This window comes from Callospermophilus lateralis, chromosome 15, assembly GCF_048772815.1.
Source record: "Callospermophilus lateralis isolate mCalLat2 chromosome 15, mCalLat2.hap1, whole genome shotgun sequence".
NCBI classification, from domain to species: domain Eukaryota; kingdom Metazoa; phylum Chordata; class Mammalia; order Rodentia; family Sciuridae; genus Callospermophilus; species Callospermophilus lateralis.
The window spans coordinates 88,322,882-88,336,555 of record NC_135319.1 but is presented as its reverse complement, the minus strand read 5'-3'; the positions used below and the strand labels follow the sequence as shown (position 1 = coordinate 88,336,555).

At 42.4% G+C, this 13,674-nt stretch overlaps 1 protein-coding gene across 1 annotated transcript in view; it reads left to right on the top strand.

The window, feature by feature from the left end:
- Positions 1–13,674, top strand: part of Adam12 (ADAM metallopeptidase domain 12) — a 312,364-nt gene that overhangs the window by 285,945 nt on the left and 12,745 nt on the right. The gene's annotated exons all lie outside the window — the stretch shown is intronic.

Below are 13,674 nucleotides of genomic sequence, written 5' to 3'. Positions count from 1 at the left end.
TGCAGATCCAGACTTTGCTGCTTGCCGCTATGGGAACTTGGGCACACTGCCCCACCTCTTGTCACCTCTATAAAATGGAGCTATTCAGACGGTTAAATGAGATGATTGGCATGAAACGTTTGACATAGTGCCTAGAAGATAGTCAGGGTACAGTGTATTTTAATTTACTAGGAGTAATGTTTTAAAATATTCAGAATAGGTAAAGTATTCCTGCAACTTGTCGTTTAACCCATGACACTTTTGAGACTGGCAGAGGGCACTACTACTAAGTAGCCTAGACGATAAAACAGAGACAGCAATCCAAGGCAGATGGTCACTCTAAGAATAATAAAGGTCACACTTTCTTATATTTTTTTATCTTCAAAATTAAATACAAGAATTTCATCACCTATTGAGTCTTTCTGTTCTAGATGTAGGTTGGCTATTTTGTGCATATATTCTCATTTTTTTGCTGGTTTTGAAAGTACTGGTTTGTTTTGAGTATGAATGTGGCATTTCACGATAGGACACTTGAGAAGGGGAAAACATAACAAATGAAAAACACAGAGACCATTGGTAATTTTTTATTGCTTTTGTTATTTTTCTTCTAGTAATTTGTATATACTGTTTTTAAAATAAGTTCTATGCTCTATACCAGCTTTATCTATCTCCTGCATTTTTGCCTTAAAATCATTCCCAATTATCATGGCATCATTAATCCTACAAAATGTTATTTTAGCAATAGCATTCTTTTGGACTATAGAATAGTTTCTGAAGCTTGGCGTGGTAGCACACACCTGTAAACCCAGTGAATCAGGAAGCTGAGGCAGGAGGATTCTTAAGTTCAAGGCCAGTCTCAGCAATTTAGCAAGACCCTCAAATTAAAAAATAATAATAATAAATAATAAAAAGAATATAACTCACTGTTAGAGCACCCCAGGGTTCATTCCCAGAACCCAAAATAAGGTTTTTTAAGGACTTGCCATTAGTAGGCATATTTGGATATTTTTTTTTTGCTCTTATGAGCAGCTCTCTTATGAAAGTCTAGGTACATAAAATTTTGGACTTCTTTATTCCCTTAGGAGAGTCTTAAAAGTGAAATATTGGGGAAAAGGTCTGGTCATTTAAAGCCTCATAGTTTAATATTTTTCAGAACTGTTATATATGTTTATGTTCCCACATTAATTTTATCTTCCTAACAGGGATTTTGCTAGTACCAAATATCGGCCTTTCAAAGCCTTTCCAGGCTGACAGATACACACACCACTCCGTTTCCATCCTGTGTAGTTGTCCAATCAGGTACTGAAATGAGTGTACCTGATTTCAGTACATCAGTTTTTGCTTCAAGTGTGCTGACGTTCTCCTGGTTTGGGTACACATGATTAGGACTGTTGGGTCTTCTTGGAAAACAGTAAGGTCCCTTTTGTCATTATGAATTGCCCCTCTTTGGTTGTGTTTGTTCTAAAACCTACTTTATCTGGTGTTAATATACCCTCATGTTCTCAGAGAAGGTCTTTTCCCACCCATCACACTTTTCGCTTCAGAGGGCAGGTTTCTTGGTGTTTCTTAGTTATTTCCAGGTTGTGTGTGCTCATGTGTGTTTTTCCGTTACGTATCTTGATGAGGACACCGGCACACTCTCAGGGACTCACCACCGGGTAGTTCCTTTAGTCCTGGGGCCACTGGCCAGTCTACTTTCTTTCTCAGCTTTCAGAGTCTTCCGTTAGCTGCCTTGTGAATTCTGTCCAGAAGAACAGGGTGGACTATTCTTATTCCATCTTGTCTAGACCTCGATTCTTTTTGTGTTTCTTTGGTTACTGGTATTCAAACCACTTCATGTATGTCTAGTAGCCAATGGTGTGCTGGTAAACTGGTGCTTAAGAAAATAAAAAAATAATGATAAGATACAGTGCTGGGCACAGTGGTGCACATCTGTAATCCAGTGACTCAGGAGGATGAGGCAGGAAGATCTCAAGTTCAAGGCCAGCCTCAGCAAATTAGTGAGACCATCAAAAACCTAGCACTACCCTGTCTCAAAATTAAAAAATAAATAAAAAGGCTGGAGATGTAGCTCAGCGGTAAAGCACTCCTGAGTTCAATCCCCAGTACAAAAAAAAAAAAAAAAAAACCTGACATACTGACATATAGCAGGTTTCTCTTTCATATAACCCCCACCCCCGCAAAGTCAATTGCAAGCTATTAATGTGACATCACTGCACAGGAGCAGGGAATCCGCTGTCACAAGCTAGACCAGCTTCCACACCCACTCTCAGGGATCTGCTCTGTGCATTTTCTGTTACTATCCTTTGACTTTTTTTTTTTTTTTTTTTTTTGCTTCTATTGAGAGGTAGAGTTTGCTCCCTGATGTATGAGTTTCTTTCTTAATAGGTCATGTAATTTGTTGTAATTCTATTTTGCACGTGGCACAGAAGAGCTCCAGTTTTGAATATTCCACGTATTAATGGCTCCTTGTGAACCCTCCCATTCCTTCCATGCTTGCGGAGGCCTCTCCCATCTCGACAGCCGGGAGGGCCCGCATGCAGTCTCTCCTGCTGACTTGCTTGGCTGTCCAGGGTTCTGCTTTTCCATGTGTCTTGCTAACCTGCCAGGGTTAAGTGGGTGCAAGGCAGTGGCCCCTCTTCCACTTCCTGGCCCATGGACTTATTTGAGGACCCGATGAAGCAGTCAACCGCAGCGATCTGCATTCCGCACATGCTCTCCCGGTGTCCACGGAGCCCCACGGATTCCCTTATTTGGGGCTTTTTATTCCTGCCTTCAAGTAGCCCACCTGTGCATGTGCCAAACAGGGACTGCCACCCACGTCGTGTGATCAGGGAAGCCACTTCTCCCTGATCACACAACCTGTGGGTGGCAGTCCCCAGGGAAGTCTTTCTCCCACCAGCTGTGCATGCCCACAGAAGTGAAGTCTTCAAGATTCCCTTTCAAGCAGGCTTTGGAAAAGCCCTGCCTTTGTGATCCTTCAGCCATTACTCACTGAAAAATCCACCTATTCACTCCAGGTTGGTGTTTGTCTGGAAACTTCCAAGACATGTGACACAGAGTGAGGACGTGGCTCTTCCCCATCACACGTAGACCCGGAGTAACTCCACGTAGGTGTGGGGAGTGTGTGGAGGTGGCTCTTGTTTGGCAGCACAGACCGAATCCACTGATGCTTTGCATTTTAGAATTCCCTGTGCTCTGACCTACAGCCACACAACTAATTCTGCTTGGTTTGTCCCAATTCATCACATAATCATTCCCAGAGGAAAGAGAACACCATTACTCACACTATATTGATCAAGTTCACATCTAAAAGGTAAGCTAGTTCTTAGTAGAAAACATTTCATCTTCTCTAAAATGTTGTTTGGTTTTAAAATTCAAGGACAGTTGAATCAAGTCGTTCTCTTTTGTCTGTGAAGGTACCTTTCCAAAGTACCATTTATTGCACGGTAAAACAGTGCTTGGAATTAAAACTTCTCATCCCAGCCACCACCACCCTCCCCAGTCTTGATAAAGGAGGCAGACTTTAATTTCTTTTTTATCCCCATCAGCTATTCGAGAGGAAAATAAATTCAGTGTATTCCTATCACTGCTGGCTGGCTGCTAACAATTTCTCCAGAACCCCAGCCAAGCGTGAATGGTCAAGTGCAGGCTGCAGAAAAGAATGGTCCACAAGGAAAAGAATAAGAGGTGGGGGGGGGGGGGGCATCTGACCCCCCAAGCAGGGGGCAGAGAGCACAACAGAACATCTCTGTGCCTCCTGTTGAGTTGGCCTTGACTTGTGTGTGAGGTTTGCTGCTCTCCAGGAACATGCCCTGGAGTGGGGGCTAAGACAAGCCAGTGCACATTTGCATGTGTCAAGCCCCTTTGGAAGCAGGGGGGTGGTTCCCTGCACCTTCTGAGGCTGGGCAGAGTTCATGTTGGGCTCTAGAAAGGAAAGAAGAGGACGTTAAAATAAGAAGTTGCAGAAGGGGCTGAGAAGTTGAGGACGAATCTGAGAGGGCTTACGAGAGACTTACGTTATAAGACTGAAAAAGTCAATTTTACTATAGAATTCTTAAAAAGATTTATAGGCATGAAGTGGAGAATACACAAGACTGTACCAAGAACATGTCTTAAGCAGAATCCTAAAAGGTGGTCCTGGGAGGGTGGGGGCCAGGGCACACACTGAGGCACGACAGGGAGAGAGCATCAGCCCCGTGATTTCAGACACCCGTGTGAAGTCCACCGACTAGGCTTTTGGACCTGGGAATTCTCTGAAAGCCAAAAAGGAAGAAGCCCCGGAAACACTGGGCAGCCAGGGCCATCTATAGTGTTCTCAGTTTCTTCCTCTATCTACTGACTCTCTCCACCTCCTAAGCCTTCCACAAGTCTGAGGCTAGTGTGAGGCAGGGAAGGTTCCCTGTGCAGGGAGAGGACAGCATCCTGCTGAGTCAGCCTGGAGCTGCTAGGAGAGGAGGGAGCGGCTGGAGGATGGGAGGTGGCAGGCAGCAGAGGGACACAGGCCACTCAGGACAGCTTGGGCACAGACCAAGTGTCCCACTGTCCCACAAGAGATGGACTCAAATTGCTAAATTTCAAATGAAAAATAAGTGTGACCCACAAAAGGCCAAAAATACGAGGGCACTTAGGGCATATTCCGAACGGCCAGACACAAGTGCGCAGAACTTTATTCCTAGAGCAGAAGAGGGAAGGGGCAGGGGCAAGGCCTGCAGGGGTTGTTGGGTTCCCAGGGCATGCCCAACCGAGACCCTTATGCAGTTTACTCCAGTTCATTGGATTAATTGATCCATTTACCATTTATTCAAAAACATGCTCAAAAAGAAAAAAAAGAACATGAAACATGCTCAATGTCACATCTAAGAAATAAATTTCTCAGCTCAAAGAAAATTGTGTCTAGAGAAGCTGAAGTAAGCAGCAGATCAAGACAACTTCCTGCTGTCACTGGGATGGAGGGAGCTTAGAGGGGAGCACGCCCACGCCCAGGCGCTCCCAAGCACTACCCACTCCCTGGCTGAATGCTGGCCTCACAGAATGCACTTGAACTCTCCCTGTGGATGCCTGGTCATGCTCATTCTGGGAAATTTTTTTTTTTTTCTTAACCCTCAGTTCCCTGGAAAATGTTAGGAAGTGGTTTTCCTCAGTGGAATACAGAGCTGAACTAAGCACCAAGATTTTTTTTTCCACTCAGAATAGCCACTGCTTCTTGATAGAACAATAGAAAAAAAAAAATTTAAAAGGTCAACGGAATCCATCTTTTGCAGATTGAATTTCATTGAATTGAAATCTTTTCCTGAAAAGTCTGATAGGCCCATGATAATATTTACTGACCCAATTTTTGGTACTATGTGTCTACATCAGAAATTTCAGCAAAATAGCAATGGCAGGATCCATTTCTACTCCTCCATCATTTCTGCTGTTTAGAGTGTTGTTTTGGTATAAGGAGGGAGGTTCTAAGTTAGGCTTTGAATTGTTACAAAAGCGCAAACACCTGCTGAGCACCAACTCTCCAGCTGGTAGAGATATCCCCACCCTGTGGATGAGCCCAGGAGATACTCCCATTAGCCCCATTTTATAGAGGAGGTGCAATGAGGCTCTGAACGCATCTCCTAAGGTGGCTGGAGGTGGGAGAGCCAGGGCCCAAGCCACCTGCAGATTTGTGATAGACTGGCCTGTGGAAGCAGGAGGGAGGCAGAACCCACAGCATGGCTGGCCCATTTGAGACCACCCCAGGGCCTCAGCTGTCTTTAATGCCTCTCTTTTCCAGTTGTGCCCTTAGCCTTCAGGCTGTAGAAAGAGCCTGCTCTCACTCCTCATTTGTTCTACCTGTAGTATTCGCAGTGTCCCGTGGTGCTTGCCTTAACTGGAACAGGACATTGTTAGACCAGGGGGGTGGGAAGAGCTGCCTGGTGGCTACCAGCAGCATCTTCAATGTTTTCTGTAGGGGGAGATTTCCAGCTCTGTGCTTTGATAGATATGCAGCTAATCAACAGCTACCCAGGTCTGAATGGTGCACAACAAGCCCTGTCTTATAAGACAAGACCAGCCAGTGTAGGACAGGCTCCTCCAGGAGACAACCACAGAACAACTGAGCTTTCCTTCAGCAGCCAGGAGGAGGGCAGTAGTGGTCTAAAGAGGTCCCAGTCCCCTTCCCATTAAGGAAAGGCATGAGTGACTCACTGGGGCTGTCACTGGTGGGTCGCAGGCACTTATCATAACCACTTTGTCAATAAGCAGAACAAACGAATTTGAACTATAACTTTAGGACCATCAGGTAATGGCCTGAGGCTGAGCCCACACTCCCAACTACTCTTCAACACAAAGAATTCAGCCTGGAATGAATGGAATGTGTACCCTCTGACCTGAGCAGCAGGCGATTTGTAGAGTTTGGAAATCTGACAATTTAAGTCCTTGCTTATCAGAAATGCTGATACATAATGAGAAAAGGAAATTCATCAATATGTTCAATATGTTCTCCTGAGGACATAAGAAGAAATACATAAGAGAAAGCCAGTCTGTACAAAGCCCCTGTTCTCTCAGGCAGCCTCAAGCTGGTCACAGATAGAGGGTGCTGCCTTTGGGGCTGCCCGTCCCTTGTCCTTTCTCAAGATGTAGGCACTATGTGTCTACATCAGAAATTTCAGCAAAATAGCAATGGCAGGATTCATTTCTACTCCTCCATCATTTCTGCTGTTTAGAGTGTTGTTTCGGTATAAGGAGGGAGGTTTCCCAGAGCCCATGAGGCCCCCTGCCTCTGATGCTGAGCTACCTGGACCCCTGCTCTGCCACTTGTACACATTAGACCTGTAGGAAATACGCTGATGTAAATTTTACCTGGTGAAAATAAACTAGGTCTTGTTGCAGTATCAGCTATTCTACATAGGCCCATCAGATTCAATGAGTCATGGATTAATGGAAATTTGAGTCTAATCCTTCTATAAATCTAAAATGTGTCTCCCAAGGTCCTAGACTTCTGCTAACCTCTACCCCTGCCTGCCCTGCACTTGAGAAACTTTAACTGAACTTTCCTTGGTTTCATGTCACATGACAAACCCATCAACTATCTTTAAAGGTCTGCACTACAGTGGAAGTCGTTCTGTCTCTCTCTCTCGCTCTCTCTCTCTCTCTCTCTCTCTCTCTCTCTCTCTCGCTCTCTCTCTCGCTCTCAATTATGGAAATTTTCAAACACCTAAAATGGGGAAGAGTACAGTGAAATTTTGTCTACCCAACTTTAGCAACCATCAGCTTCCCGTTGTTCTTGCTTTATGTCCTTGTTTGAATCAGAGGACAGCATATCACATACTTATTTCAGTTGCTCATTCTTTCTGCTGGCTGCCAGGTGTTTCATTGCAGAGATGCAACATGACTTATTTAACCTGTCCCCGACTGATGGCCATATAGATTTGCCCCCAGCATTTACTACTTCAAACAGACATATTTCTGCCCAAGATGACTGTAGGATAAATTCCTGAAGGTTCAATTGCTGTACAAAGGCCATGTGCATTTATAACGTTGATGTATTGGGCAGAACCCTTCTAAAACCAATTTTCCTTCCCCAGCTCTTCACCCAATAAAAGTATGTTCAGAGATTTGTCTTTGACAATCCAATAGATTTCAAAAGATGGCATCTACTTTTTCCTTCCTATATGTAAAGTAGAGCATCTTTACACAGACTTAAGATCCATTTTTTTTCCTTTTCCATGAATTGCCTTTTCATCTTTGCCCTTATTGTCGTGTTTAGAAAAGCCTGACCATGCCAAAATGTCAAACATATTTTTAATTTCTTAGTTTCATTATCATTTTCACATTTAAATATTTGATCCATTTGCTGTTGATATTAGAGTGTCAAATAAAGTAGGAACCCAATGATTTTTGCTAGATGAGCTGGAAATCCTCAACACATTCATGATCTCCCCTCTACAGAGTCCAGATGATGAGGGCAGCTGCCTTGTGTGACTTCATGATCCTTAAAATATCCAACGTCGTTAGAAAACATGCATAATAAACCTTGGATAAATGACCATTTTTCTAAGTATTTTATGCTTTTATCTTTGCTATTTCCTTATTTTGTTTCTCTAATCTAATTTATATTAGATCCTATTTTTATTTATACTTTGCTATTTCTCAATACATTTGAGCATTTGAATTTAATAATTTCCCTCTACAGTTTTACCTGTACTTACTTGTTCTAATTTGTACTGAATTTTATATTTTTAAAATAGTTTTTAGTTTCTTTTGTTTTCTGTTTTAGTCCAAAAATTGAAATCATTTTTTGCTAGCTTTTATAATATTTAAAAGAAAAATGATCTAAAAATTTTGTAAATTTATTTACAAAAATAACCATTGGCCTGTGTGTGTGTATAAAATATATATAAAATTTATATCTGATATATAATATGAAATGGTCCCTAAAAAAAGATTACAGATAGTCGGCCCCTCTCCAGATAAATCAGTGTCCCCAATTTGATGTTTTGTAGAGCCTTTGTATATCTTTATATAAAGTATTTGTGAGCAACGTATAGTATTTTGTGTTTGTGGTCAACTTATCCTTAACTTCATACAGGTTGTGCTCATACTCATCTTTGTTCTAGTTTTATTTTTTCTCATTCTCTTTGTCCCTAATTGAAATATGCCAGCATGTCTTTTTTTAAGCACAGTAAGAAAATTTGTTCCAATAATTCCAGAATCTGAAGTCTTGGGGTACGGTGCTGCTGGGGTATCTGCTGCTGCTCAGTGTTTACCATGAGCTCCCTGGGGTGGGGGGTGGGAGAGGAGGATATAATCTGTGAGGTGTCCCTACACAGAGTGTTGGTTTGCCCCTGCCAGCTGTCCAGGCCAGCACCTTAAATGACCCTGTGCTTGTTGAACCGTCCACGTGATGCAATTTCAGCTTCTAGACCTCAAGGATGATATGGGTTACGGGTTCGTTTTCCTCGCATAGTCTGCCCAGCACCAAGGGACTTCTCCTTGCAGTCCCTGGGGATACACAGTAGGATTCATTTACTTCTAGGAAACTCCTAAGCTGAGGTCCCCTGGCAGAGCCCAGCTTTATTGGAGAAGGGTCAGGAGACAATGATGCCCATAAACCAGGCCCTTGGTGTCTGCTCAAAGGTCCTGACCTTGATTCCCACATTCCTCCTTGTGAAAAGGTATCAAAACCAAAGCTCAGTTTCCCCAATTTGGCAGATGCCTCCAGCTTCCATGTTCACTTACCTCCACTGGCTGCCATTCTGCTTAGGTTTTGACCTGATAACACTGTGTGCTCTGGCCATCTTGTAGCTATTGATGCTTTTAAAAAAATTAAAATATATATCTTGTCCAACAATTGCATGGTTTTCAGAGAAAGGATGGGTCACAATAACCAGCCTGCCATATTACTGGATATGGAAGACCCTCTCCCCACTCAACTTGGGTTAGTTCTATAATGCCAACATTGGTATGGCTTACAACATTTCTATTCTTCTGTTCTTTACCCATAATCCCAGTTTTGTTTTTTTTCTTTACCCCCTCCAGTCTGTCTGTCTGTATCTCTCTCTTTCTCTCAGCCAAAGATAGCTGAACACATATGTGAGATGTGCTGACACCATGCAGGCCCTGTGTGGTGTTTTCTGGTGATGACATCCAGTCTTCCTGTAGAGATCTCTGGTGATAGGTCATGTTAGTTCTTATCAGATGGAGGCTGACAGGAGTTGAGAATGCCTTAGAATGATGGTCAAGGATTTTAAAATGTCCGTTTGCAAATGTCTAAAACATCTGAAATATGTCGCTGTTGCTAGAACATGAACAGAAAGTGTTGGACCAAACTCTCTAACAGTGTCCCTGGACTTTTCTCAGTGTCTGGGAGTTGAGAGGGCAGAGGAGTGAGGTTTCCTTGTTTAAAATGAAAACAGATATAAAGAAATATTTATCAGCATGAGTGCCTGGAGCCCTTTCTCAGCTCCCTGCCACAAGCCCGGGGGCTGGACTGGGCTGCCCCAGGAAAGCCCAGGTTCAGGCTTTGTGAAAGCAGCATGAAAAGTGACACCAGAGGGGACATGACCTTCTACCAGGTCACAGCATGTGCAGCAGGGTCTTCCCGTCCCAGGTTCTTCTCCACGCCTGACATCTGAAAAATAAGGGCCATCTTCCCGACCAAAACTGCTTACTCTTCCATGGCATCATGTCCCATTAGGACTGGCAGGAAGCCAGCATCTTGCCCAGGCACCACCTTTGCATGCAACCTGTTTTCTGCTTCTTTAGACCATGTCCTGGCAGTGGGGAGAAGGAGCAAATGGCAGCCTGTGCCATCCCCAGATCCAGAGTCAGAGCTTTCTATCAGCATCCAGCTGCTTGGGCTTTTGTAGCTATGGTGACCATGTCCTTTTTCCTCTAAAGCAAGGAATACATCTAAGACGATGATTAATAATTAAAAAGGCCCATCAGCATAAATTGAGGATGTCCCAACAAACCTGAATGAATAGCCAACCTAATTATCTTCCATTTTATGATAAATCCAAATATATTATGATACATTATGTAATATTACCTCACTTTTCCTCCAGCTGCAATGAAAAGCTGACATTATCTTTACTGCCAAGACTAGATACTTTGTCATTCTTAGCAGCAAAACTCGTATCGTTTAGTAATGAGTTATTTATTCCCTAAAGCCCTTTAATTTTATGAGTGTGCACATTCATTTTTTTAATAAACACTGATATCCTGCTCCTAGTTTTCTGCGACAGGAAAGGAGCTGGATTTGTAGCCTTAGTTCATTACCCAAGGTTTGTTAGTAGTTTATGGTGCTTCTGGAAGGTAAGTCCACCCATCCATCAGCTGCAGAGCAGCCAAGCAACTGGCATTTACTCCTTAGAGTAAATGGGCAGACAGCTTCCTAACTGGGTCCTCAGGTCAACCTGAAGAATGGACAGTCATCATCTACTCCCTGCCGACAAGGGAACTGCACATCCTCTGGAACTAGTGAATGCAGCCTGGTTGAACAGATATGCAGCCCATGCTCGGAGGCCATACAGGACTTCATCCCTAGCTAAGGAATTGGCTCTGTATGCTCGAGCCTGTTAGTATTTCCTTTAATGAAGTCTAATGTAGAAATGTTACTTGTAAATCTATCCCTTGTGCAGTGGCTCCTTCTTAGCCCGATGTGCCCTATTGTTGCATTTTCCAATTGAGCTCTAGGGCTGGAGAAAGATCATTTTAGTGGTGATAAGTATTATGGGATATTCAACTCAACTGTTTTAAAGTCATTTTATTATAATTATTAGTGCTTATCAATTGCACAAAACAATGGGTTTCCCTGTGACAGTTTCACACATGTGTATGATCCATCTCCCCTCCTCTCTTCTTCCCTCTTCCCCTGGTCCTTACCTAATAAGCCCTCTTCTTCTTCCATGGGGTCCTTTTATTCCTTCCTTCCTTAGTTTCACATATGAGAGAAACTATGTGCTACTTGTCTGCCTGAGTCTGACTGATTTTGTTTAACATTTTCCTGCAAATGACATGGCGTCCTTCTCCTTATGGCTGAACAATACTCCATGGTGTGGATACACCATATTTTCTCTATTCATTCATCTGCTAATGGGCATCTAGGCCAGTTCCGGAACCTGGCTGGCATGAAGAGTGCTGCAGTGAACATGGAAGTGTCCCTGTGGTGTGCTGCGTTTGGTTCCTTCAGATATATAACCAGGAGCGGGGTAGCTGTGTGGCAAGGCAGTTTCGTTTGTTTTGTGAAGAACCTCCATACTATTTTCCACAGTGGCCCTGCTAATTAGTATTCCCCGCAATGGTGTATAGGATTCCTATTTCTGCATTTTTCATCTTTTTGTGTTCTTGATAATAGCTATTCTGACTAGGGTAAGATAGAATCTCAATGTAACTAGACATGCATTTCTCTGTGGCTGAAGATGTGGAGCATTTTATTCACAATTTATTGCTGTTTATACCTGTTTTGAAAAATGTCTCTTTAAACTCTTTTGCCTGTTTGTTAATTGAATTGCTGTTTTGTTGTTGAATTTTTTTGAGTTCAATTATATATTCTGCATATTAATCCTGCCAGATGAATAGCTGGCATAGATTTTCTCCCATTCTGTGGGTTGTCCCCTCATTCTATTGATTACCATTCACTTTTTAATTTACTCAATTTCATTCGTCCGTTCCTGCTACTATTTCCTAAGCTATTAGAGCCTGTTCAGGAAATTGTTGCCTGTGCCTGTATCATGAAGTGTTTCTCCTATGTTTTCCTCTAATAATTTCAAAGACTTAGATCTTACATTTAGGTCTTTGATCACTGTTTTCAGTTGGTTTTCTTACAGGGTGAAAGGAATCTGGTTTCAATCTTCTAAGGTGAACACTGAAGGGGCTGTCTTTTCTCTCACATGTTTTTGACTTCTTTGTGGAGAATCCCAGAGTTGTAGATGCGTGGGTGTGTTCCTGGGTTCTTTATTCCATTCCATTGGTCTACATCTCTATTTCTATGCTAATACCATGCTGGTTTTGCTACAGTGTCTCACTATAATTTGAAATTGGGCACTATGTTGCCACCAGCATTTGCTTAGGATGACTTTGGAGACTCAGGGTCTCTCGTGCTTCCATAGAGATTTAGGAATTTCTTTTAGGTTGTTCTTGCTGTTTTTCTATACAGAATGACTTTGGTATTTTGATAGGATTGTATTGAATCTGTAGGTCTACAATATTAATTCTCCCATTCCATTCCATGAGATGTCTTGGCATCTTCTGGTGTCTTCAATTCTTTCTTCAGTGTTTTATAATTTTCACTGTAGAGGTCTCTTACCTCCTTGGTTAGGTGTCTTTGTAGGTTTATATATATATATGAGGCTATTGTGCAGGGGATTGTTTTGATGCTTCCTTTCTCTGTGAGTTCATTGTTGATGTATAAGAAAGCTGATGATTTTGCGTATTGACTTTGTATCCTGCTACTTTGCTGAATTTGCTTACAAACTCTAAGAGAATTTTGGTGGACTCCAAGGTTTTCTCATATAGAATCCCACCATCTGCACACAGAGGCCTTTGGACTCTCCCCTTTCCTTTTTGTTTACCTTTTCTTTTACTTACCTGACAGCTCTGGATAAAGTTTCTGATACTACATTGAGTAGAAGTGGTGAGAGTGAAAAGACCCTTATCTCCTTCCTGATTTTAGAGGAAATGCTTTCAGGTTTTCCCTATTCATTGTGATGCTGGAAATGCTTTTGACATACATAACCTTTATTATGTTGAGGGGTGATCCTTCTATACCTAGCTTATTCAGGGTTTTTATCATGATGTTGAATCTTATTGAAGAATTATTCTGCATCTATATAGATAATCTTGTGATTTTTATTCTTGGTTCTAAATGTGATGTATTTGCACACATTGAACCCACCTTCCTTCCCTAGAATGAGACCAACTTGACTATGGTGAATGATCTTTTGAATGCGATGCTGAATTCAATTTGCAAGTGTTCTTTGTGTTTTTGTACATCAAAAGTATTGGTCTACAGTTGTTGTGTCCTTGGCATGTATTGATAGCAAAGTAATATTAGCTCCACAATGACTTTAGAGGAGTTCCTTCCCCTTCTACTTTGTATGGTGGTTTGAGGAGCACTGGTGTTAGTTCTTTAAGAGTCTGGTAAGCTCAGCTGTGACTCCAGCCCATCCCCGCCTTGCTTTGCTGGGAGCTCTTTGTCACTGCTACACACTCCCCGGG